Here is a 27,701-nt window from a genome sequence, read left to right on the forward strand (position 1 = left end):
AGACAGTGGTTTCTCCAATTCAGACCTCCTGGGAGGCATTCCATAAAATGGAAACACGGCTGAATAAAGTGGAGGATGTTTAGTCCTTGCAATGACTGTGGCAGGGCTGGAGCTGAATGCTACCAGCAGTGAAAGCAGACTCCAGCTAGGTGGCTGTAAAGATAGTCTTCACTGTGGCAGCACCTGAGTGTCTAGGAGAGACCCCTGCCACCCCAACACTGAAGTCCTATCTAAACTGATTCCTCTCACTCAGTGAGCAAAGCTCTGGTAGACTTACTTACACTGTTTACAATAGAAGTAATGCAACAAACATGCAAGAGCTTGCACTGCTCAGCAGCACACACTCCTACCCTCACAATGGAATGACAGCATGTTTGTAAAATGACCCCATTATGCAGCTAAAACAAAATGAAAGTTCTATTATTTGGCACAGAATTTGACAGTGTAAAGCAAGCTAAAAAAGTGTTAACTCAAAATCATGTGTTTTTCAAAACCAAAAGTATATATTTCAGGAGGAAAAGAGTACTAATATTGCAGATGGTAAGGAAAAAATGCATGCATAAACAGCCAACAGAATCCTCTAAATTTTATTGAAAATGTTGGGAGTTCTTTGGACTCCAATATTTTAAAAAATTCCTTTTACCATGCATATTTCAAGCTGAGCAGAGTTATTCAGAAAACACTGAAAAGAAGTCCTGAAGAAGTTATCTACTAGTACCTCAGACACCACTAAAACTAACTGGAGATTTTTGAGGAGGGAAAAGGTGTTCATGGTGTTTTCTGCATTTCATGTACATAAGTACAACTATAACCAAACTTTCTTTCTTTCTCAAGTGTTTGCATGAACAAACACAAACTAGAGGGAATTTCTTGATGTAGAATTTTTATTATTTTTTTGTAATTTTTATTTTGTGGACAGTTTTGTCTCAGAAATGTAACACAGAAAATAAAACAAACACTTTATTAAATTAACTTCAAGGTTCTTGCAAATATTGACTGATTTTGGGGTGAGAACTTAACACCTCTCCCTACAGCAAGTTTTATTCTACTTTGTAAGGCTTCGAGTTCAGTTCTCAAATTAGGGGTGAAATTAGACTCAAATATTGGCTCTGCTAGTTGCAGTCAGACCCCTACAACAATATCAAAGTAACGGCCAATGTATCAAAACAATACTTACATAACTATTTTCATTTTGTTCATAGTAGTTTCACTCACTGCTAAAAAAGGACAAAGTTTTTAAAGTAAAAGTCTTTTTTCTCCTAAAATACTTAAAATAGGATTGATTAGGGATTATATTATTTAATGGCTCTGACCATTACAGTGGAAAAAGAGAGAAGTAAAAGCTCCACTGCATCTGGAGGAGGATCAGAAGGCACATCCACAATGCCCACACAGCCACCATCCCCTGCAGCTCACTCCCCATGACAACTACTATGTGAGGCACCTGGAGCAGATCTACAGCCAGGTCATCATGCTGGGAATCACCCAAGAAGCCTCTTTATTTCCCTTTAATAGGCAAAAAGCAGATTTCTGCCTCTCTGTTGCTCCCTGCAGCTTTGTTGCCAGGGTCCAAAGTGTCTTCTTGTGGAGATCAAATCCCACATCCACATCTGAAGGCTTGCAATAGGCAAAGACACCCTACATACCTCTTCCAGACCCACAGGTAGGGACAAGTACAACAGGGTGCTTCACCTTCTATTTTGCTGAGTGACTGTGAATGCTGTTGTTTTTAAAAAAAATTACCATGACACTGGCCCCTGCTATGAACTGTTTTATATGCCAGAGCATTCAAACGCAGTGATGCTCTGCACTTAGAATCCATGCAGCATAAAGCTGGATGCACTGTGGAATACACAATGCTGCACAGGAGCAATAGCTAACAAACTGATCTTAGATACCTCACTGTAGGTGCAGAGCAACTCCATTAAATCATAAAACAGAAAAAAACCCGCATCTTGCTCAGCCCCTGCTCATTACATTACCATTTCTTTTTGATTAAAACAGAAAAGCAGTATGCATTACACTAGTTATTTACCTAGTAGAATAACTTGTTTAAGATTTTTGGCATTATTTCAGTTGAGCTTTGTAATTTGTCTTGTAACATTTTTTAAAACACCACATGAATAGAAAACTGTATTTCAAAGAACTGCAAAGCCACAAGTTACATAACAATGGCTGCAAAGTGGAATCCATTTCAACTCATAATAGGTATAATTAGCATAACAGAAATTAATCACATTATATTTCAGTGCATCTTTAAAATGTTCCAGATGCTTTATGCTTTCAATACTTCATTTTTATTTACTTAAATTCTTATTAAACAAGGTTTGTAAGGAACAGTACATAGACCTGACAGCTAAACACCAAATTGCTCATTTTTTTTACTGTTGTGACTAAACAGGAGAAAATTATATTCTGTTTGCTGCTCAGCCCCTCAAACAAATCAAAAAAAACCCCAAAAACAACAAACCCTGAGCTAACAAACCTATCCAAATATAGTGCTTTACAGAAGGTGAGATGAGATGACATGTCGCTCTGTTCTTCGTTTTTTCCCTATGAAACTGCATGTTCTTAGCAAAGAAAATAAAACCATAAAACAAAGTAAAACCTCTAATCCCTGAGATTCTTGAAGATAGTCTTCTATGAATATTACATCTTCTAAATCAAGTCTGAAACTCTCTGTGCTTACACTTTGTCCTAAAGATTATTTTCTACTGTAAAATATTGGTATCTGTTCCTAGATAAATTCCAGTTCATCCTTCCTGGTACAGCTTCAGTATTCCCACTGCTTTCCTTTTGTTGCTTATGTTATCCCTAAGTATTTTTCCACATAAGCCACATCCACCACCCATAACTGATTTTTACATCAGGAACCTGTTGCCTACATGGCCAAACACTTACCTACAATGCACTTTTCACTATCCTGACTAAGAAAAAAGCCGTGGTTTCATTGCTCATGTGAGAGCCTGGCTCATTGCATGCAGCCAGCCTGAGGTCTTCTCCGGGGGCCTGATACAGACAACTGAAGCTAGTGGAATCTACCACACCACCATGACCTCTGCCTTTAACCTTGAAAAAGCTATGTTATCTCTATAGCACCCTTCTTTTCTCTGGTAACAGAGTCAGATTCCTTTCAGAGTTTTTTTTGCTGGAAAGAAGTGTTTCAATAATTATTATTCCTCTGACTATTCTAATACAGAAATTTTCCCACACAAAATGTTTTTCTTAGCTGCAAACTCTGAATCTTCTGATTTTTGATCCTTCTGTGATCTCCCCTGTCTGTACAACTTCATCCACAACCCTAGTCTTTTTCATTAGTCAAATACAATCAATTGACATCTCTATTCCAGTAGCTGCTACTGTCACTCTCTTCCATTTCTCTTCTCCAGCATATTCTCCCTCTCCTTTTACAACTCCTCAGTTATGTGTGGAGCTATATAATATATCAAGAGAAAAATCCTTCTGTTGTTATTTTCTATTGCCTCATTTTTCTTCCATTTTTTTTTTTCTGGTTCCTGTATGTCCAACCTCCATGAAGAAGTCTGACTTCTAGAAATACTCCCTCTTATAAAGTACTTGCTTCTGTTGTCCTCCACTGCCTCCTCTCTCAATAGAAAATTTGATAAGGCAGCTTTCCCTTGTTCCCTGGCATCTCACTGGGCCAAGCATTTTGATTGTTTTCTACGTAGGCCATGTCCAGCCACAGCACAGAGAACTGTCTTTGGCCAAGAAGTGTCTCTTGTTTCTGACAGACACAAGTGCAGTTCAGTACACTGCTGATCTTTCCATCCTCTTAGCTGTGTTGGTTCCCCAGTCTTCCAATTTACACCGGAGAAAACTATTAAGAAAGTCTTTGGCCCATGGAGACAGCATCTCCACATTCCAGCCTAAACAGCCCTTTGAGGTACTTAGACAAGCTTCATTACTGAATAATCCAAGCACTTAACAAGCTTTAGGTATTTATCCCGCAACAGCCCTGTAAGAGATCCCTATTTATGCCTGACATGGAACTGAGGCATAGGAAAACTACTTATGCTGCTTAACTACGGGATATCTGTGATAACTCAGGAACCAAAGCTAAGTCTCTGATAACCCAGACTAGAATGTTAATCTACAGACTTATTCCTCCCACCTTCTAAATGATAAGGGTTCAGCCAATCTTCTGTATTTTTTCCCCCTGCTGCCCTTCGAGTGATCTGTGCATAGATGAGCTATTTTGGCTGGCTTCAAAGCAGTGGAGTGTCTTTCCCTCCTGCTATATAACTTTTGCTAGAACCTGTTTAAGCATTTGTATTTTGTTGCATGTAGCACTTACAATTTTAGTCTTTGATACAATAATAATTGATGTCTCTATAGCTATGACTAGATGCAGTTAAAGAAAAAGCAACAGAAGAAGGGGGAGAAGAAAGGAATGTGTTATGTGTGGCTTCTGTACAGAATTACAAAGCAACTGTGAAATCTATGCTATTTCCAGTACCATCTTCTTTCCTCTAATTCTGACTGTCTTTTGTACTAGTTAAAGCTGTGTGGTTTATTTTTATGTGAAAAAGGATTATTCATTTCCTATCATGTATCTTTCCATTTACATTTTACTTACTAAAATATTTGCATTCTACTAATCTCTCTGAACTCAGATTTTTGTGTGGAAATGTGGGAGCTGTTGCCCTGCTTGCTGTGGATCTAAGGAGTTATGTCAAACAACATTTCTAAAAACCCAGCATACATTTTGGTTATGCTAGCACAGTTACATTGGAAGAACTACAGATCCTGCGATGGACTTAGGCCAAAATGAACCTATGGTATACCAACACTTCAAAATATCTAGAAATGTTTGTTTCTCAGCAGAAGCCTTTGTCCAGTATGTTCCCTCAGACCTTCCTATTTTGTGTCTTTGGACTCGCTCCTGGCAGTTGATGTAACCATTCAACCCCCCTGCAGCAGCCAGCATGTGCAGCAGAAGAAGCTGTACCACTGTGAATTGCTCGTAACCTCAGCCAGTCAGTCAAGGAGGTTACACCAAGGCTGTGGCGTTTGGTCTCAATGATCTAACTTTCTCTACCATTGAAAATGTTAGGTAATATCCAACATGTAGAGCTAAACTAAAATCAAGTTCAAGGTTCAAGATGAACTGCAGATCATTAGAAATTCTTTTCTGGGAGAATAAGAAAAAAAAAAGAAAGAAAATAAAAAAGTGGAACATTATCCTGTGCTATAAAGACATGTGTCTCAGGAAAGCATGGTCCATCACACCATACTGCTTAACACCCTTGTCCAAGCTTTCATCAAATACAGAGGAAAAAAAAAAAAAAATCAAAATTCTAAGCATTGTTCTATTCAGGACAATGATAACCACTTTTCCACTTTAAAACTTTACTGAAGACTGGGATTTTGCATCAACCAATTGTAAAGTTTGTTACCTATTTTGAAGAAACTGCTTCACTATATCATGAAGGAACACTGCCTACACAGAGAAGTAGCCAGAGGTAGCCACTATGACCTTGCCAGCACAACTCCTCAGAGACAACATTATTACAAATTATCTGTATCAGACAGGTAAGTCTGCTGAAGTGGGTAGCAGGGACAGGGGAAAGAAGAGAAAAAGATGGTGAAGAGTAACATTGTTGCAAATCATGTGCCTAATGTAGACATAAATAATAAATAAAAATTATTTCCAGCGGAGAGGTAGATCTTTGGGAACTAAAATGTTTTTGTTCTTCAGTAAACAAAACTGCTGTTTTCTAGAAATAAAACTAAAACCTCTAGATCCACGTTTCTGGGAATTTCAAAACAAATCAAATATTCTTTCTAAATAGCAGGAAATTTATTAAACAGGCTATCTGCTTCAAACAGAATAGCTCCCACACCCTATGAATTGATAAAGTCAACCTAAGTCTATTGTTTATATCCTTTAATTTCTGAAGGGAAAATGGAAAGAATACTTGATGATTCAAAGTCTCTAAAAAAACTTAGACTGCACCAATATTGCTTGTTTGCTCCTGCCCCTATGACAAAGTATAGTTGGTGCATATGTGGAAATCTGAACATATATTATCTACTTTACTTTATCATTTATAAACTACTTAACAATGTCAAGAATGTTGAGAATAGCAACTTAAAATTAAGTTACATGCATGAGAAGAAATGGCCAGTTGTGTTCCTAACTCATTTAACACGGTCATGAAGCTATGTTTGTACAAAAGTATAAATAGTCCTGTAATGATCAAATAGAAGCAAGTTTTGAGATCAACTAACTTCTGTAAATGTTATAATGGCAAATATTCTACATGAAAAGCTATAGAAGCAGGACTGCTACACTACTGGAGACATGCTATAATGTTATTTACAATGTATAGGCCAGTCAATTCTACAATATACATTACCCCTTATTTCCATGCACACATTAGAGCCACAATGTCCATTTATGCATGAGTACATCTAGATGAAATTATCCCAACTTGTGTATGTATCCTAAGGTGGAACTTCCAAACTGTGCCAGCCTGAATTAAAAGGAAAAAAACCCACATTCAATACAAGGACCTGCATGCCATGAAGTTTTGCACAATCTTAAACCATAACAAGGCCATGAATGAGCGTATGGCATTCACAAGTACCAACACACTAACATTTAGCTTGATATATGTTACATATGGCAGTATTTTGCCACAGCAGGAAGAAAATTTTGGCAGGGAAGCACAGACAACAATAAACACTGAAGTTTGTAGAAATGGATTTTCAGAAACTGGCCTCCATATTTGTACATCTGAAGCTAGTCTGGAAATAAAGCCTTTAATTTCCTTTGTAGCTGTTGCCAAGAACAAAAGGAACCTTGAAAGGAGGAGGAGATGAAGTGGGCTGTGGAAGGTAAGGGTTCACAGCAGCAGGATGTTGAGGCGTCCTCCCATGGCAGTGAGGAAACACTGAAGATGGGTTTCCTTCTGCAAGGTCAAAAGCTCAGACTACCAAAAGTAAAGCTTAACTACCAAAATATCCCATTATCCAACACATTTGTAGAGGTTAACGTTCTAGGTTACTCAACCTTGCAACATCTATAAAAGTCTTCTAAGCAGTAGAGCTTGCTTCTTTGTGAGTTAACATTAGCTTTCCCAGACTCTCTTTACCTACAAAACCATCTTAACATAGCCAAGGAAAAGAAAAAACTGGCTGACTCAAAAGTAGCACCAATAAAAAGCTGGCGCTCAGTTAGCAGAAACCTCATCTTGTTTCAAGTATGGTCCAAACGCTCTCAGGGCTGCAACAAAGAACCCTCTTCTGCATCTCCATCCCTGCTCTGCTGGAGATGTGAGACTGCAGGGGTGCTGGCTGGAGTCATGGGGCTGCCAGGGCAGTGTGGTGCCTTCCATCTCTGACCACCCCCTTCCCACAGCCCCTGGTGAGGAAAGCTGGGCCAGGCTGGGGACGGTGACCAGAGACAGCAATGGCCTGGCCATTCCCAGTCATTGCTGCAGGCCCTGGGCCTGGCTGGGAAGACATGAGACAGGGTTAGGGTCAGGGTGGTGTCCAGCTCAGCAGGTCCCAGGGCTGGGCAAGGCTGTGGTGTGTTGGGGCCAGGGCCAAAATGCAGCTTTGAAAAGGATGGTGAGCCCCCCTGAGGTTTCTCACAACTCTTTTCAAGACTGAACCATGCCCCGAGCCAAGGCAGCCAAACATCAGGTGGGGGTAGGGAAGAGATGTGCTCAGGGCCCTGGCATGTATAATTTGTACTCACAGATATGTACACACCACCTACTACTGCTCTTCTGAGCATGCAGGCAGCGAATAAACACAATGCCGGCTTCATTGACTCTGTGCTCTGGCCATCCTCACCGAGTCCATGTGGGACAGTGGTGGTTCACTGTCCTCTTCCAGCAGGAGGATTTAATCATAACAAATTTCCACTCCTCCTGGAAAGAGGAGCCAGAAGGCATGGTGAATCACCACTGCCTCCCTGCAGTGCCTCTCTGGCCACACCACTGTGCCTCATCCTCCACACAGGAGGAACAGTAAAATCGCACATGATGACTGAGAGATTTCCACTACACAGTCTCTTACTAAAAGCAAAATATAGGATTCAGAAGGAAGAGGGCAATTGTGCACAGACCACTCTACGGGTTGATGTGCAAGACTCGTAGCAAACATATGAACCAGGCCTCCAGACTTCTGTGGTTTTCATAGCAGTGCTCCTTGATCTACTGACAAAAGCTGCTGGTAGCCTGTAAGATATTACAAAATAATCTCCAAAAATATTGTAGGATTTAAAAACTGAAAAAGAAGACAACATACACACACGCCTGCACATGCAACCTATTACACAAACAAGTGGGGAAAACAAATCTCATAAAAGAGCACCTGAAGTTTGGCTTAATTTTTAGCTACTGGTGACTGAAAACCACTGCACTACCACTGAAGAGGAAGGGCTTTGGTTTGTGTTCTCCAAAAGGTTCAGTTGCCCTTTGATTAAATAGGATTGGGAATCACTACTACAAAGCACCCATCACTGTAGCAACTGAGATCCTCCTGAGTAAATTAGATCTGCACTGTACAGCACTGACTCAGCTGAAAGGAGCTATTTGCTCTTCAACCCATTCTTTAATGTTTTTAAAAAAATATTGTTGAGAGAATGAAAGAATGTTTTTTAACAATCATCCTGCTGCTGTCAGTGGAAATTATTAAGAAATGCTCCGGAAGGTGTGTTGGGAGTTAGTTTTTCATATGAGATACCTATTTACTCAGGATACTACTTTGGAAAGCCAGCTAGCTTGTCATTTTGCAGCATTTTTCTTTCCATTTCCTTGACCATTTTATGTTTAAATAAAGCCAGTCAAATGATCTCCTCAGCTCCTAGATTTTGATCTTTATATTCTATCTTAATCTTTTTTACTCAGTTTCCCAGCTCCTGAAATAATAAGCATTACTGTTATGACAAGCAAGCTAGTCACTCTGCTACTGTGCATAAGCAATCTAGTCCCACTTTCCTTGTGACATTTTCCAGGTTAAGGAAGAAATCTAAAGGTTATACTAAAGTGATAAAACAATGGATTTTGTATCCTGAATATTTCCCTCTTGTGAGCTCTCTCCAACTGCTGTTAGATGTACCTTCAGCTTCCAGCCTGCAAATCCTTCCACAGAAACCCTGCCTTGAACCCTGCCCGTGCAGCAAACGAGTAAAATAACCACGAGCAGGGTGGTACACATCACCTAGCAGGCTATGCAGGTTACAAAGCAAAAAGCAGCTTCTACTTTTTTGTAGCACAATTTCAACGCCTACCTTAAAAAAAAGCCTAAAGCTCATCGGAGATGGCTAAAATTCCAGTATTTTCTCCAGTGAATTGCTCAATACCTTTTTCCTTAACCTGCAGTAGATGAGAGCTTTTTAAAAAATGAGCAAGCGTGACTCATTTTTATGACCAATGCACCATTCGCAAAATGCTTTCCAACCAGATTGCAGTTCAAATAAGACATGTGTATTGTTGCAAAACAAAATATGCTGGCTGAACAGAATGTATTCATCTATATTAGTTTTTCTTTCTAAATCCAGCACACTGGGAGCTAAATTAATCTGCTGAGTGCTAAATTCATCTACTGAGAGCTACTGTAGATTCAGGGAAATGTTTTGAGTGCTGTAGCAAACAAGTCTCACTCACTCAGGAGCCCTCTGTGGGCTGTTGGCGTTTTAACCATTTTGTCTGCTTTCAAGCAAGCAAGCAGCTGATAAATGAGGAAAATGCTCATTGATTTGCAGTGGCAGCACTACAGCCAATCAGCCCTAGAATGAGGCACAATCATGAATCTCTCCAACTATGCATATTTATATGCAGCTGTCGTACCTCCAAGTCTCCAGTGAATACAAAGTGCTTGTGTGGCCACCAAGACACACAATGCTATCCTGCAGCCTGCTCTCACTTAACTACAGTAGGGGAAGATGGAATATATGGAAACACGTTTCATCTTCCCTAGCTAGGCTACTGCAGTAAAGTATGTGTCTAATAGGAGTATAAACTATACTCGCATAAATTCTTAATTCAGAGGCATTTTCAAAGGGTTAAATCATTTAAAGGAAATAAACATCTTGAAATAATGTATTTTCAGTAGGGTAGGCTGAACTGCAATAACACAGCAACACAGATAAGCTGTCTTGCCAACAGGGTCAAAAAGCCCCACGGTATCAAGGAATGGATAAGACAAAGAACATTCCCTGGTGCTACAGTGGTGATGCACAGGCAGCACTCAGGGGTGCAAGATGTATCTTGTGAATGTAATTCCTCAACTCAGAAATGGGGGACAGGGGTTAGTAAGGGTGACATGGAGTTTTCCTTTTGGCTTAGCAAACTTTAAGCATTGAAAATATACCAAAAAAGGGAGAGGCCTGTGGAGCTGAAAGAGAGATCCTAGTAGAAACACATAGAGAAATGGCTCTGTGAAAAAATAAAAACAGAAGTCTGGCACTTGGAAAAAGCCTACTGTAGTACTCAGTACTGAAGGATTCATTGGGGCTGACTAGTCATTCAGTGGTCAAGCCATTAGGTATCTACAGAACTAGAATGGCATTTTAAGTTGTTTTTTACAGTGTACAGGCCTGATTTCACACAAAGCTTCTGCAGAATTCTATCAGAGGAAAGCCAATGCTGGAATCCAAATTGTTCAACATCTAAAAGGAGTTGAAACAATGCCTACAGCCTCCATGTACAGGTGAGTGTGACTGCCTCTGGTCAGGATCCTCACAGCTGGGCTCGTTGGCACATCCCCTTGAAGGAAAGTCCATCCTAGGTGCTCCCTTGTTAGTAAGTTACACAGAAAACGTACCCTCCCAAGTTAAGTTGGACCTTGCTCCTCAGGCAAAGTCACTCTTGCAAGCAAGGCTGCACACAAAAAGGTTGAAATCTAAGATCATTACAATCTAAAACAATAAATAAAAATCATATTTATATATATTCTTAAAATGCTTTCACTGAGTTGCTGGAAATATTTGTGTTTGCTACTACTTTGCAAGCAAGCCATACTAAGACATAAAGGGGGATAAAAAACCCAGGACAGAGCATTTTCACATCTGGTATTTACCACTGAAAAAGACTACAATCAGTTTTTATTTATTGTGGCAATCACATATAAACTGAACTCCTACTATGAAATTATTCTCATATTTTCAGTTTATAAGAACAACAGAAAAAGACTTCCACTAAATGCCAAAAAGAAATCTCCTACATAGTATATATATGCTAAATGTAACTGCTAATCTGAGAAAGATTGTTACAGAAATCTACATCATTATTAGATCAAAATCCAAGTGGTATTGTATCAAAATGATGAAAAACTAGTATGCATCAGGAAATGAAGCAAATGGACCTATTTTATCTTCAAGTTTATTACTGAAAATGGGTTTTATGATTTGCTGTGCATAGTTAAAGTGCTACCCAGACAAATTACAGCTGCTCTTTTAACCTGAACATAAGATGGCACAGTTCCAGCCAATCTGAAGTATGGTTTCTAGGCAGAATGTCAAATCCCAGCCCCCTGGGTTCCAGGATGATGGATTGAACCTTGAAAGTTGCAGCAAAGCAGCATATGTGATTTCTGTACCGTATTTTGATCACTCATGAATATATTAAACCATATCTATGCATGTTATTCAGAGTTTCAGTTTATTGTGAACTATCATTCAGGAAAAAAAAAAAAAAGGTATTTTTTTCCAAAGGTAAACAAACAAATACTAAAAATGCAATGCTAATATAAAGGTAAAAGAACTGCTTAATACATTTGTGATTTCTTTGTTTACTGAAAAGGACATTAGGTAATGATGCAGCTAAAAAGGCACCATTTTAGAAGCCAGACCTCCACAACTATTGGCATATACAATCTACAAATTAAAAAAAAAAAAAAAAAGGAAAAAAAGAAAAAAAAAGCTGTACTTTTTATACTTTTTCCATTATCAACTGCTGCAAGTATGTAACAATTATAATCTTTTTTAAAGTAGTTGTTGGCATGTAAATACAGTGTCCAAATGCTAGGCATCAGCCACACTTCTCCACCTGCTCATTCTGATGTTCCAAATGTTGCCATACAACCACTTCCTTAATTTATTTTCCTCTCTTCGGTATCCCTTTTATTTTCAAGAACTGTTTCTCTACAAATTCATAATTAAAACAAGGAAAGATATCCCCCAAAATGCCCCTTAGAAAGCTGAGGGAAGGTGGAAGATATCAATATCATACATGGAGACTATTGTGGAGTTCATCCTGACTTGTGTGCTTGAGGAGAGGCTCCTTGGGCAGGCAACGTCTCCTGTTGTGTGCTGGGTAGCACCTAGGGGCTCTGGGATCAACCTGTGAGTACCATCACAGTACAAGAAATAAATACATTAGCAACATCACTGTATTGCACGCCAAACACCACTGAAATCTTTAGCTGACCAAGATGTGTGTAAATGGGTACGGCAGAGTTTTCAGAATCAGGGGCAGAGCAAAGTTCTTAAAAGACTGGGTCAGCTTCAAGGGGAACACACACTTTTAGTAGAAGTAAAGACGAAAACAGAGTGGAAAGTCAACATACAGAGATCTTATGAATGATTTGCACAACCCAACATTTTAAAAGCTCCTAATTTATATATTTTTCAGCTGGTTAATTTCTGCCTCCAGGATATGTTTTTAAACATGGTATTAACATTGCGAATTTTCTGCTTTTTCAACTTCTATGGTTTTACCCTTCAGAATCTTCTGTTTATAAAAAAAATAAAACACTCTGATTTTTAATTTAGTAACAGAATTACCAACTTCTAGCTTAAGAATGGTTTTAAACAATACCCTAAACACATATTATCTAAATATTTTATAATGGAAGCGCAAATAATACAGCTTGAGAATCTGGTTCATTTCTGTTTCTGAAAGCTTATTACTTTAAAATAACCTATAGTTTTTAAAGTACTTACATTGGCCAAGACCATGTTACAGACTCACACAGAAGGCTGAGGCAGGAGGCAGCCACTTCTCAAGATTGCCTGGGCCAATTCTGCTCAGAGTAGGGTCAGCCAGAATAGGCTGCTCAGGGCTGTGTCCAGTTGAGTTTTAAGTATCTCCAAGAATTGAAACTCCACAGCCTCTCTGAGCATCCTGTTTCAATGTTGACCACCCCCACAGTAAAAAGTTGTGGTTTTTTAATTTTTAAATGGAATTGCCTCTCATCTCTTCACTGAATACCACTGAGAAGACTCTGGCTCCATCTTCTGTACTGCATCACACCAGGTTTGTATGCACATAATGTGTTGTAATTAAACAGAAGAAATTAAAATGGCTAAAGTTCATTAGCTTACAAACACGCCTTCATATCTTTCCAGTTAATTTTTATCATTTAGCTGAGGGCATGACACCAAGAACAACAAAACAAGGAAACTAAACAAGATGTACTAACTTAAAGAAAAGACGGCAGAAATCCTATTACCTTAGTGTCCTGGTCTTTGCTCTTAAGTATGTACAGAGAAACCTGAAATTACTTGGTGAGATTCAATGTAGAACCTTAGGGTTTAGAAATACTAGAGTTGGGGTTTTTTTATTTTTTTAACTTTTTTTTTTTTTAAAGTTTCAAAAGAAATTGAGCACCAAGAGTTCTTTAAACCCTAAAGGATTGCAGGTGTGACAAGCAACCCTTTAATTTTTTTCTTTGTTCTTTAAACAATGCTGTGGACTAAAAAATAGGTTCTCAAATTTTACTATATTGAGAGTAAAAAGTAAATAAACATTTCAAGTTTCTAACACCATCTTTGTAGCTACTGAACCTTTCACAAGAATGGCTATGAAGAAACACTTCTTAAATTGAAAGTGTAATTACAGTGAAGTTAAAAGGAAGTTTCAGTCAATTTCAAAATTAATGTAAGAGATATTTTTAATTAAGTTGTGGAAAATTAAGAATGTGACTGTCAGACATTGCTTGGAATTTGCAGACTTTTGCAAATTTGTATTCTTGAAATTCGATTGATTCTATATGCAAACAAATGGCTACCAGACAAGCTGCATCACTAAGCAGTTCACCTTTTTATTACTGTCATAAATCTATGTAAGTTGCCATGATATGCAGCCCATAAATAACTCTACCAACAGAGTTAGGTAAAGCTATTAATTTAGCTATAACATTTGACATGAGGAGCACTATAGTTAATTGATTATAGTTTATGTAAAAAGAAATTTTGAATGAAATCCGTCCAATGAAAGCTGCTGCTGCTGTTGGCCATTAAAGTCCTTCACTCCATGAATCACCATGAACAAATGACTTCAACAGTTCCCCAGCAATAGTATGAACTTGTCTTTTATTTGTAATCAGATCATTTGGTATTTTAACTGGCTGGCTTTCCAGGCTTAGGATCCTACACTTTAAAGTCCTTATGTTTAATTTGGTGCCAATTGCTGAACATTTGTTTCTTGGCTATTTCATTCTTTAACATCTTACAAAACTGGGAGACTGAAGTCTTACTTACTAAAAGTTAAAGCAGAGGGGGCACAGCAGCAGCAACTCCTCCAAGTTGCCTTTCCAGCACTTCTGGGGAAAAAAACGCAAACAAAACAGAGACTATGCACCTTTCTGCCTGTTCGACCACCAGATCACCTACTGAGTAAGGTACAAGCTGCAGAGGTTGGATCGCTCTATGATACAGACACAGGAACTACAAACATTTCAGTCTAAACATGGGCAACTGAGCAGTCCGGAGGTAGCTGCAGACCTTCACCGAGGCAAACCAGAGAGCTTTCCTCTGCTTGCCACAGACTCTGACAAGGCTTTTGTTTTATCCCACCCCACCAATGAAATTCTAATTCTGCTGAAGTCAATGGCAAAACTCTTGTTCAACAGGGCCAACATTTTACCTAAGTTTATTACTGACTTTATAGCAGTGACAAAATCTGATATCTTGTTACCAAACTCTTAAGACACCAGCTGCCTTCCTGTTTAGGATCACACGTTAACATAATGTTTTTTCAATTATTAAATAGATATTTGTAGCCATAAAAGGGAAACCAAAGAAGAAATAAAAAGGAAAGCAAAAATGAAATAAAGGACAACTGCTAACAGTTAACATATATGCTTGAAGGACAGCAAATGAATTTTCCAATGTAAAGACACCAATTTATTACTAAAATACTTCTTTCCTTTGGACGGAAACTAAGTTCTCTTTTGTCTTTTTTTCCTTTTTATTTTATTCATTGTTACTATTCATTATCATTAAATTTCCTGCAATTAAGACAGCTGAATTAAAAACACATGGCTGCTTATGAAGCCAATACTCTCAACATACTGAAATCCCAGAACCACGTTTAGCCATGAAAAAGCAGATCAGTTTTCATTATTGCTGTAGGATTTATTGAAACTCAGTATAGTACAGCTACAAGTTCTATCTACTGCCCGATCACCCAATTACTGTACCTGTAAGTATAAACACTGCACAATTTGAAAGTCATCTTACAGAACATGATATTGTAATGTAAAAATCCAATTCCCAAAATGTGTGCTGATTTTACTTCCAACAGGCAGTCCATATAATAAGCGCAGGATATCCGTTATTATAAACTAACTCAAAAATACTGACTTTTATGAGACAAAAATAGAGGAAACACTGCTGAAACAATACATTTCTAGACCTCACTGGCTCAATAATTTTCCAAGAACCTAGTTTACCTGCTGCTTCCACATTTTTATATGGTTTTCCTCATCATTTTGCAATTGTAGTTTATAATGCATTATTATACCCCAACGTGCACCTGTCAGCTTTGTTTGGCTTCACCTTCCACCTGCAGACCTAAAGAAAAATTGCTTCTTTAAATAAATTTTTCATATCACAGTAATGAAATTATAGATAATTCTTTTCAAGTAACGTGACAGCTTGTTTCAAAGACACAGAGAATCGTAGTGCCTAGAGAGAGATGCTGTCTGAAGATGTTGTAAATAGTTGTGCTCACAGCTTCTGATGAGGCCAACTTGCTGTGAAATGCCATTCTTCAGCTACACAAGGGCATTTCAGACCATGACTGTTTTTCACCTCCAGTCCCACCCTCCGATATGTAATAGATTTCTTCATATATATTTTCTGAATGGCATTTGGAATGACGCATTACAGTAGATTTTGTAGGATGCTCTTTGTGTATTCACAATAAGAAGAAAAAAAGTAGGAATGAACTTTATGTACTGTATGAAGAGCAAAGGACAATCCTTTGAGTACAATCTTCGTTTCAACTCTCTTATTTTATATGCCTACGTTATTTTTTGGAACAAACTCCCACAAAAATTGCAGCTTTTGCATCCTCCTTATGATGAGCACTGCACTGTGTAAAGGCATCAGCCAGTTTCTATATTTAGCTTTGTCCTTCAGATATGATATTGAAATTTTTTTAGATTTACAATAAAATATATAATGATTTAAGAGTTGGCCTCCAGGAATAAAACTGATTAAAACGTATCTCCAGATACATAAGTGAGAATTTTGCTATGTACAGACTTTAGTAAATATTGTAGGGCAATACAGCCTCTCTGACACAGAACTTGTTCTTCCCAGCTTAAAATACAGGAGACAGATCATTGTTTGGAGTCACATAGCACTGTCCATAATGAAAAAGGTGATGCAGATTTCAAAAGATAAGATGGCTGTGCACTACTACAAATCTTGGAGAAGAGAGTGCGGTGGGAATTTTGAACTTTGCTTCAGACCAGTTAGGAGAATCCTCCTCTAGTTTACTCAAGCTTAATAACCCACACTACAAGAGCTCAAAACAAAGGCCAATGATTTTCCTGTAGCTTGACTTTTGGTACCTAACTTACTTCAGTTGAGACAACACGTTTCCATGCCCATCAATGAGCAGAGTGGGGCTCTCCCAGAGGGAAATTTCAATTACCTCTTTTTCTGAACTGTCTTTCTACATTAGATTATGGAAATAGCCCCCAGGCTCTCCAAGAATGGGTGCTTGAGAACCATATCACAAAATAAAAGTATTCCGACAAATGATTATTAATTTCTGCTTCTATTTGCCTCCACTGAGGGCACAGTAAGTGGACTCTATCACAGAAACCACAGGAAATTCTTCAGAAGCTACAACTAAACTATAAAACTGTTAGGAAATACCGTGCTGCATGGGTAAAGGCAGACCTAGCTGAGCTAAAGCACTGCTCTGTAAGAAAAACACACAAGGATGTCATTTAATCACCTAGGTAAATATAAACTTGGAATAACTTAATTGAACAGAAGAACCTTAAGACATGATGCCACCTCTTTTTTTAAACACTAGGCCTCATAACTGGTATTAGCTAAAAACGTTATAAAAGCAACCAAGGCTAATAAACATAGAAAAGTGTCCAGTGAACGTGTGATGCAAAGTTACTCTGTGTTTCCAACAAGGAAGAAGAGGCAAGAGTAACAGTGGGAATAAGAAATAGGAAGGGACTGAGCAGAACTGACCCAAATGAAAGCAGAAGTGACTCTGGGAAAAAAACTGAGATGTCCCAAAGTGGTATTACAGCAAACAATGGAGAGTTTCAAAACCCAGAAAAGCAACTTCCCAATTGGATTTCAAAATTAAGAGGTAGTCAATGGAAGTAGCCCATGTGTGATGCCTGCACAGCCTTCTGGTGCAACAGGGCTACATTGCAGCATTTTGAGTGCCCTGTCCTGAAGGAAAAGCTCTAAAGAAAAATAAAACAGAAGAAAGTGCAGTAGCTAAACTAATAAGCGACAGAGGAAAACAAAAAAAAATCATGGAAAAAAAAATGAGAAACCCACATAGTAAGCTTTTATTTAATAACTTAATTTCAGGCTGAAGTCCATCTGAACTTCAGTTAGGATTTTTGTTTGCTTGCTGTTAATAAGGTGGTGCAAATCCCTTTGTCACCACTTTGGTGTTCTCAGGGGTAAAGACTGAAGTGTTTCACCATCAATGGACCCAAATAAATAAATGAAAAGACATCTGTATAACAAGACCACCATTTTTTCCTAACTTCTTCTAAAGTAACATGTTGGAAATAAATCTTTTGAACCTTATTCTGGCATATTTTCCACTAGGGTATGGTCCACACCATCTTATACAGTTCATTTTGCTAACTTTTGTGGTATCATATTAAACTGCTGGTAGAAGATCAGTTGTTACAGAATCAACAGAACAAAAAATTCAGAGTCTGTTTTCTTGTTTTAACTGTGAGGTTTTGAGCATGTATAGCTATCAAGAAGAAAAACAGAAAAGAGTGTACATGACTGAAGAAATAAACAGAAAACTGCTGAACTAGTACTGTAGTTCTAGGATAACAGGCCCTGATGCCTCCCCTTCTCAAAGGCCTTGTCCCCTTCTGTTTTGTAAATCTTTTTCAAGATTTCCTATATATCATGTTGAAAGCTGTGTTCTTCTGCTCCCAGACATACCTCACTACTCATGTTGTGTATAATGAAGAAAATGACTTCAGCCTAACTTGAAGATGTTCTGTGAGATGACACGATTCACTCCAGAACATTTCAAAAATTATGTGTGGAAGCAATACTGACATTTAACTTGAGGTTTGGGAAAACAAAAGCATATTTGGGGTTCTTACCACCAAAAATCTTGTTTGATACTTTTTTTTCCGGAAGTGTCACCTCACAGATGAAGTAAAGCAGCAGTTTCACTTCTAATTTAATCTGTCAGTTATTCTGATCTGATAGCTGTACATCAACAGCCTCCCATGCTACCATAAAACTGTGAGTTAATTTTTTAGGCTGCATCATAGATTCCTCGCTGCTTACTGGGTCATTACTCATGAACACACTCTACCAAATTAATTCAGCTTAAAACAGATTTTTCAACATACACTTCTCAGCTGGAATGTTGTATTTGTTTGTAACAGGCAAAATGTCAGAGAACACAGAGATTTGATTTGGGTATGCTTTGAAATCTTTATAATTATTATCCACCTCTTATGGTGTTCCTTCTTCCTCCCTTTTTCATAACTTCAGGTCACAGCAGACTCCTATTTTCTTCCTTTTCTGCTCCTCAGTTTCCACAATCTCATCACAAGTCTGACATCTATTGCAGAGATAGTCTCATGGAGTTTCCTTCAATTCTCACTGCAAGCTCAGATTCTTAAGTTCTAGTTCCTGTGACACAGATTCTCTGTGGGATTTTTGGCAACAACAATTCTCCTTGCCAGATTCTTAATTTTTAAAAGTAATAAAAAAATAACAGTTTACCACAAAAAAAAACCCCAGTTGTTTTGTGCTTAGAAGATGAATAATACTTGGAGTGAAGTACAAGCCCAGCATGGAAGTGTAGCAGAAAGGCTGGATACTGCTTAATTCCTACATTGTCCCTATCATTATTTCAAACTCATTTATCAACTTTATGGTGTTCAAATACATGTTCTTCAGCTCCTCATCAGCCCAATCACATACCAGAAAAGAACATGGTACAAACAACATCAAACGCATTGTCTAAAACCTGCACACACGAAAAACCCCGGTGCGTTGAGTTCAGCAGTAAAAATCTGTAGGCACACCCTGGGAAAACTTGGGAGGACTGCAGCAGATAAGGGGTCAAGCAGTTTATGAAAAGAAATAGGCAAGTATGCTCTCCCCTGCAACCTAAAAGTGGATGGGAGAAACACTGCAGAAAGAGAAGTTTGTCCGTTTCTAATGTGTGCAAAGATTTGTGGTTTGGGATTTTTTTCTCTCCCCTCCTTCTTTTTTTAAACCAAACCAAAGGGAACGAAAACTTTTGTATCTCAGAAGATAAAAAGAAGAGTGGATTTTCAAAGTCCACACCACTCAGGTGGATTACACTGCTTAAAAGTAAACACTGACTAGAAAATCTCTTTTTCAAGATTCCTCTTGACACACTGTGGTACTACTATACATCTGCAACCAGATGAATCTTACCAAACTTACCTCCAACTATGGACCAGGAATGACGGTGATCAGTTGGTTGTCTTTTAACGTTATCTAGATATGTCTTTAATTGTAAAGAGTTCCATATGCCTTTGAAAACAGTTTAGTAAGTATGATTTTAGTGCTTATCTACTCAATTTCCTCACAGTTCCTAGTATTTTTGGATGTATTATGGAAACCTGCTTCTACCTAAATTTTCTTTCTAGAGCCCTTACCTTGCCCACAACCTTGCTATATTTTCAGACCACATGGCTTTTACTCCATCACGAATTATGTTCTTGTTTTACTTTATCACCTTCTTTCCTGTGTTACACACAGATGGATTTTCTTTTTTCACTCATATGCAGACCACCACAAACTGGGATTTTCTTCATTTTCTTCAGACAACAAACATCTCCAACACACTTTCTGCTCCCTTACTCCCTCTGTTTTTGTTGATGTTTTCTATTTGTTCTAAAAGACTTGTTTTGGATGTCCCAGTGTATTTTGTCTCCAGCCTATGTTTGCTCTCCAGTTTGAGTTTCCTGGCAGACAGGGGCTACAAGCTTGCCTTCTAGAGCATTGAGGTAAACAGTCAGCACTCAATGAGTAAGGTACTTGGTTGCTCAGGAGGAAACACAGGTGTTTTTCACCATGTTATGAGATGAAACACATTCTGCCCTATAAACTCAGTTCATATCAAAGTCACTTTCAACACTTTGACAAGAAATTACCTATCTACCTGTATAACTTTGATGGTAATTGATGCATTTGTCATTGTGTCCAATATCCATCATCTTTTAAAGGAAGATACAGCAGTTTACTGCAGCTCTAGCTTGCATAGCAAGACTGCAGTTTACCATTTTTTTTTTATCAAGAGTTTGTCATTTGCATGTTCTCCAGGCTTATTCGTAGTATGTTACTGGATTCATTGGCAAAACACAGACTCCATGTACTCATCTTTTGTAAGTGCAAAATGATTTGTTTAGCATTAGAGACACATTCTCAGCATTGTATACATCTGTTCCTTTTAGTGGTAAGAAAAGACTAAAGTAAAATCCAAACAAAATTACCACAATGCTCAAACTCCAATTTATCTGCAACTGTCCTCTAAGTATGGGATCTTCCTTTAGGCTCTTTCTTAGCCATTTAGGAAGCTGCCATCCTGAAGCTGAAATAAGTTATATTTTTTTAGGGTTTTGGGTTCTGGGTTGTTTTTTCTTTTTTTTTCTTTTTCTTACCTTTTTTTTTTTTCCTCTCCCCCCCCACCCCCCCGTCCACAATTTGCTAGTAAGTACTCCCCTTTAAGCTTTACTGCGGTGGGGCTCTCCCATTGAATTTTCAGTGGCATCTTTCAGATGCCTCTGGGAACAAGGGACCTAAGGAGAAAATATGGAGCACAGACAATTTTCCTCTGGACTGAGAGCTCCAGGATGGTTGTTCCTTCTCATTTCACAAAGCAACACAGGTACTCAAGTACTGTACCAGAAGATAGTACTGCAAAAATGAGCCATAATAAAGGCTGAAGGACTTATTTTCCCAAATGTCATCCACTAAAGTAGCTCTTACCTGACAAATCACTTTGCCAGACACGAAATATTATCAAAGAAGTAAGTTAAATTTTTTTGACCAGCTCTTTACAAGCTTAATAATGAGAAGCTCTGTGTACAAATTCTCCCTGAAATGTTAAAAAGCTCTGTGTTGGGGGTGGGCGGGGGTTAAGTAATAGGAGAGTGGGGGAAATGATGAAAGACAGGCTGAATAGAACACAAGGTGTCATCTAGTCCACCATGCCTCCACAAGGCAACACCAGTTGTTCTTGTCTTTCCTAACACATTGGGCTAATGACTCCATTCAAACTTTCCTTGTAAACCAGATCTTCAAGACCTCTGATTATCATAAGCGTAATCTGCCTCCTTCTTGCTGTACAATGCTCAGAGCAGGCTGTGGCACTCCAGACTATCAATACTCGCAATTAAGCAGGGAGTGTCTGTCAACAGCAATCACACTCACTGTACAGACATGGATTTAAACTGAACTACTGACAGAGAGAGAAACTCATGCCCCGTTCCTAAATGGCGAAAGCTTGTTTCTCAGATGTATACAATATCTCTTTAATCATCTGAACTTGGAAGCCAGTCCTAACAAGAGATTGGACAGCTCAAAATAAAAAGCTCCCTTAGTCGCAACATAGAAAAATGCAAATAATAAATATCTAAAATACATTCGTTCTTCAGTGCCTCTAGTAGTTGAATCAGCACTGATCAGAAATAATCTCAGTCCTAAACCATTTGATTAGCAAAGAATATGGAAATGGTGTTAGGAAAATAGGTGAGGAGGGGGATGTATTTATCATCAGTGCTAGTGCCACAACTGACAACCCTGCACAAGAATAGAAGGAAGAGAGCCCACATTTCTGGCCAAGAGTAGGTAGATATTCCTTCATACAAAATTTAAAAAGCAATAGTATAATCAGTTTGAATGACAACCCTATTAAGAACTGTATCTTTAAGCCTTCCTTAAACAACGCTGAAACATTTCAACAGGATGATATTAGGAAAGGGCAAAATACCAAGGGATTTCAGCCCAGTTAAATGGAAGGCTGATGCTGGGAGAAGGCAAGTTATTAGAATCACACAGCCAGATGATAGGACATGGCGCCTCCATGGAGACTACCTTTGGTTTCCCAAGGACTCTGTCTTGCTGCTAGTCATGCTGCAGTACATCATGCTGCTTTGGTTACAGCCACGTATTGCACAGGTTTGCCAGGCAACTGGCGGAAAACCTAAAGAACATGAAAGCTCAGGGCAGCAACTTACTGCATGGCTGTATTCGAGCTTATTTGCAGTATAACCACCTGGGTACAGGTCACATATAAGGTATATTTATAATGGTGTAACACATACCGACTTGGATTAAGTCACTGAGCATACAACTTGCGGTGGTTTCAGTGATCTTATTTTGGCTTATACACAGCCAAAGCCTTTGAACTAAGTTTTTCATATATTTCTGCTAAAACCTTCATTCCTTCTAAGAGTGAACAAGAAAACTCAAGGATTAAATTGATAATTTGTTAATGTTTCACATTGAACAAAACCACAAGTGCAAAGATTAAAGTACAAAATACAGAATATGTTTGTCACATGATACAGTTAGCAGGAAATATTTTAGACAATTTTCCCTCAGAAAAGGCTGGATCATTAAAAGCAAAGTTATTTTCAAGGAAATGTGTCAATTAATTTGTCATTTAAAAAAGCAGAGAGTGTTTTTAAATTGCTCAGATATTCTATTTAGTTAGTTTCAAGATGAAAAAGTTCTGGTTTAAAGTTAAAAATTACCTTTTTTGTTCTTCCCCCAAAGACTGACAAAGGTGTGTAGAAAAGCAAATGAAAACGAAATATTTCAAAATTACTGATATTAAATATTTAAGTTGATATGATTCAGCTTCCCTCTGATCTTTATTTATAAAATAATTGATATTTTATCTTTCTTTACTGTTTCAGACAGTATAAAGTACTGAAACTTAAAAAAATTATTGACACACATTACAATTATTTCTGATCCATCTTCAAGTTCTGTAAAGTTATTTCATGAAAATTTTTGAAGAATTTTTTTTAGAAATATTTTGAATATATCTTTCTCTTTCCTCCTTGAATTTTTTCATCATTAGGGATATGTTTTTTAAAAAATTGTCTTATTATTAGTGTCCTCCTTTTTCTGTGGCTTACTCTTCCCAAGGCCTTAGTCAACAATTTCTAATATAACAGATCATTTTCTTACAACAACTAATTGTGAAGACACAGACAGAAGCCTTGAAATCAAGGGGAAGAATAGATATCTGGAAGACATAAGAAATGCTGGCAATGATCATGATTTACAAGAAAGTATTAAAAACAACAACTCAAGGCCCGAGGCAAAAAAATATTCTAAATAGAATGTTCTAAATGCAATATAAAGCAGGGGTTTTCAAACTTTATCTGGGTGAAAGAGGGTACACTGCACTTGTTGAACTCTGGAATACTACCAAAACCAAGGACATGGATGTTCAGAAAAGGATGTCCTTGCAAAATTGGCAATAAATACCAGCAAAGGTATCATATATACTTAACAATTTCACTGCTCACAGTCACCAACTCACTGGCTTCACAAAATTGTACTCAGTGTCTGGTATGGGTTTATACCACAGAAGAGTATTGCCTCAGCACTTTTAAGTAGACTGGACAGGTTTGTTGTACTTGAGGGGAGATATGTCCTGTTGTGGGTTATGTGATATGTGGGTTGTCTTCTGCATCTATCAATCAAGGTAAGGTCTTTGCTGTCCAATAAGCTGCCTTCTTCATGTCCCTTGATGGACAGCCCCAGGAGACTTCTTGAAACCTCCCCAGTCAGGTTTTTTACTTTTCAACTAATAAGAATAAGATTAATTAACAAGCACTCATAAATCTGTAGTTACCGAGGTCATAACCTCTGCAATATTTAAATAATCTATTTTTCTGGTAGGCTACTTATTTTGTCTAACCCATCTGAGCTTCTGTGAAACTCAACCCTTTATACCAAAAGGCTACGTACAAAACTGTGATCTAGTTTGTGGGTTTGGCCAGGACTGGTATCTGACATGAGTAGACATTTCAGGGGACTGACCACTAACAAACCTTAATTGCAACAGACTGAGCGAAGTGCCTACGTAGTGTTCATTTTTCACATTTTCACATATGAATGTCTGTATTTTTGTAGACATTTTTAAGTTTGATGTCGAATGGCATTTTGCCAGGAAAAAAATTAAAAAAGACTAATAACAGTTGGGTGCTAAAATCCTACCTTCTGGGCAAACAGTGATTTAATATCAGATGTATGTGCATGTGTTAGTAAATACATACTTGTAAAACAGTCACTGCTAGCACAAATTTGAAGTCTTTATATCAAGACAGAAAATTTATAATATACCCAGTCATTACAATGTAAGAAAAAAAAAAGTCTGCTATAATAACAGTCAGTATTGCTGAAATCAGCATTTTCACTGTGAAATTATTAATATCCTGCTTATTGATTATCACCTGTTTCATTGTATCTTCAAGATGCCCCAGGCACAGATCAGATGACATGTGCTGATCTGAACCCTCTATCTCAGAGACGTGAAAATGTTAAAGCCAGAACACTCTCGTTTACCAATGTTAGAACCTTACCAAGTTATTACATTATTACAGAAGAGGCCACCGGCCACCACGTAGGGCTGTTTGCTATCTTTACTACCCAGGCTGCATTTTGAATCCCTCACTGAATCTGTCAATGCCTTTGTAACAACTTACAATGTTTCTTATAGAGAAGCTAATAAAAAATTTAAGCATGAAGTACATGTTAAGTTTTATATTAAAAATTATTTGATCTGAGCATCTGCTTTTTTGATGAACTCAATCTTCTGCAAAGTATTCCAATACTTACACACTTCAAAAGAAGGTTTCAATTCTGCTTAGTCACAACAGAGAGATTTAAATGGAAAAAGCAACTTCTATGCAGAAAAGTCCAACTAAGAGGAAACCCAGAAAACATTTAATTTACTCAGTGTCAGTATTTCCCTAAAATAAAACATTAAAGATTAGACTCTCACTTGACAAGGAATGCTATGAATCACATCTGCAGATGTGACTATTTCCAGTAAAGGAAATACATCCAAAGGTCAGACAGTATTGCAAATAGTATCTTAAAAAATCTTCTCTTATTATTTAGTAGCCTGCTCAATAGTCCATGACGCTCAGGCTAGTAGGTCCCAGCCTTCATTTTTTCCAAAATTAACCAGAAGACATAGGTATCAATAATTGGCGCAGTGCTAGAAGAAGCATCATTAGGAAGATGGCAGGCACAGCATTCTTCCCAGCAGCAGCAGTAACTAAAACTTCTGGAGTTGCAAAAACGTTCTTCTGAAACAGGGATTTTATTTTAATAACAATATTTCCAGAGGAAATATTAGTTCTAACTAAATCAAGTAGTTATTAGGACAAAGAGTTTGTCCTAAAACCCTATATTTAGTGAAATCAAAAGATCTGTAATGTCCTCTCAACAATATTTTAAAGCCTAGCACCTTTTCTGAATTTTGTTCTAATTTTTGTTTTCCACATAGTCCAACTAAGGATGCATTATGTAAGCCTGTAAATACAGAGTTTCTTTTTTTAGGGTAGCATTTATTTCACTGCACTGAAAAAGATCAAACAAAAAAGCCCAAATTCGCTGCATTATCTGGTAGCAAATAAAATCACTAGCAAGGAGTCAACTCTCATGTCTTCATGACTTAAATGCTAATTTTTGTCCAGGTAGATTTTGTGTATTTGCCACAGCACAGCTATGAACTACTCACAGAAAATCCAAACACAATATGAACATAAACTGCTACTGTCTGCTGTCTGAAGACACCTCAGTTTTACAGTGGGGGTATTGATGCTTCCAACCTTTTTATTACCAGAAAAAACATCAACAGCTTTATAATGATGAATGCGACACAGTTCAGTTTGTATTTGCAAAATTCACTTTTAAAAACGGCAGATGTGTGCCAGCACATCTGGAAACCACTTTTAATTATACTTTCCTCAAGTGGGAAAGCAGTAGCGTGTACCCATAGTGAAGCTTTTATATCTGACCACACAAATGCTAGCAACCACCTGTGCTTTACACTGATTTTCATTATAGAGTATATCACATTACTACCCTATTATTCCAGAATGACATTTGAAGCTGTTGTGTGACTAAGCTGCAGCAAGTGTGGTCTTGAAAATGCCTCTACTCTACAAAAATGTAATGAACCTGATTGCAGTTAGGGTACTTACCACTGAGGATATCACAATATGCATGCTCCTAAAGTTGGCTTCTCTTGCTCTGAAAGTCATAAAAGATATGCGTTAGCAATCATGATTATCACTCTGGGAACTGGAATTTAGCAAACTAATGTATACCCTCAAATGAGGTGCCTTGTAAGTATTTGGAATCCCAATATTTGTTTCTTTCCTACTATTAATGCAGGAATATTATAGTTAAATACTCTGCTTCTTCAGCCACGCTCTGAGATTACAAAACGCAATTTCAACTGTGATCTGTCAGCCTAACAGTATTTGAATCCTGTCATAAATATTTTCATAGGTTGGAAACATTGTGAGTTACAGGACTAAGTTGGATTTTCTAAATTTAACCTTCCTCTCCTACTCCCCCTTGCCCCACCCAAATGTAACAGCTTTTTTACATCGCTGTTTCTTATTTCTGACACAAACACACACACGCAAAAAAAAAGTTTCAGATGTCTGTGGAATCCTTTTCTTCTTTACAACACTCTTTCAGTATTTTGGAAGAGTGTAATGTTGACATGCAAAATTTTGTATATCATAGTGGAATGGAAAGGCTGAGCATTACAAATGCTCAGCCATTGGGAGACCTGGTGTGCCCAGGGACAGACACCAGAAATGGACACCACTCTGTAACTTTGCAAAATGTAAAATACACTATTTTATAGATTATATTTTAGTATAATTTGCTATGGTGACCTGCACAATGTGCAGGTAACTAAAAAAGCCCCAAACATCACTTTAGCATCATTTAATCTGTTAATCAGATACTATGCTTGAAAGAAAAGCTTCCACACCATTATACATCTAAAAAACCACATTCACCTGTCTCATATTTTCTGCCTTTAATTCAAGACTTAAGTTTTGCAGTAACTCATGAAGCCACAGAGGATCCCTCACAGGACTGAGCCCTCTCCCAGTGTGCTGCCCACGTAACTTCACTACATGCTGCCAAAGGCTCTGGGATTGCAGCTGAAAGAAACTCGTCCTGCTCTGAGAAAGACTCAAAGCAGACCTCAGCCTGGGAT

At 37.9% G+C, this 27,701-nt stretch overlaps 1 long non-coding RNA gene across 2 annotated transcripts in view; it reads right to left on the minus strand.

Annotated features, from left to right (window-relative positions):
* LOC119143756 overlaps positions 1 to 27,701 on the minus strand; it is a 301,625-nt gene that overhangs the window by 69,718 nt on the left and 204,206 nt on the right. For both annotated transcript variants that reach the window (XR_005102782.1, XR_005102781.1), the window contains exon 4: positions 26,665 to 26,713. This is a non-coding gene — a long non-coding RNA (uncharacterized LOC119143756). The remainder of the gene's footprint in view (positions 1 to 26,664; positions 26,714 to 27,701) is intronic.

The sequence above is a fragment of the Falco rusticolus genome, chromosome 2, assembly GCF_015220075.1.
Source record: "Falco rusticolus isolate bFalRus1 chromosome 2, bFalRus1.pri, whole genome shotgun sequence".
NCBI classification, from domain to species: domain Eukaryota; kingdom Metazoa; phylum Chordata; class Aves; order Falconiformes; family Falconidae; genus Falco; species Falco rusticolus.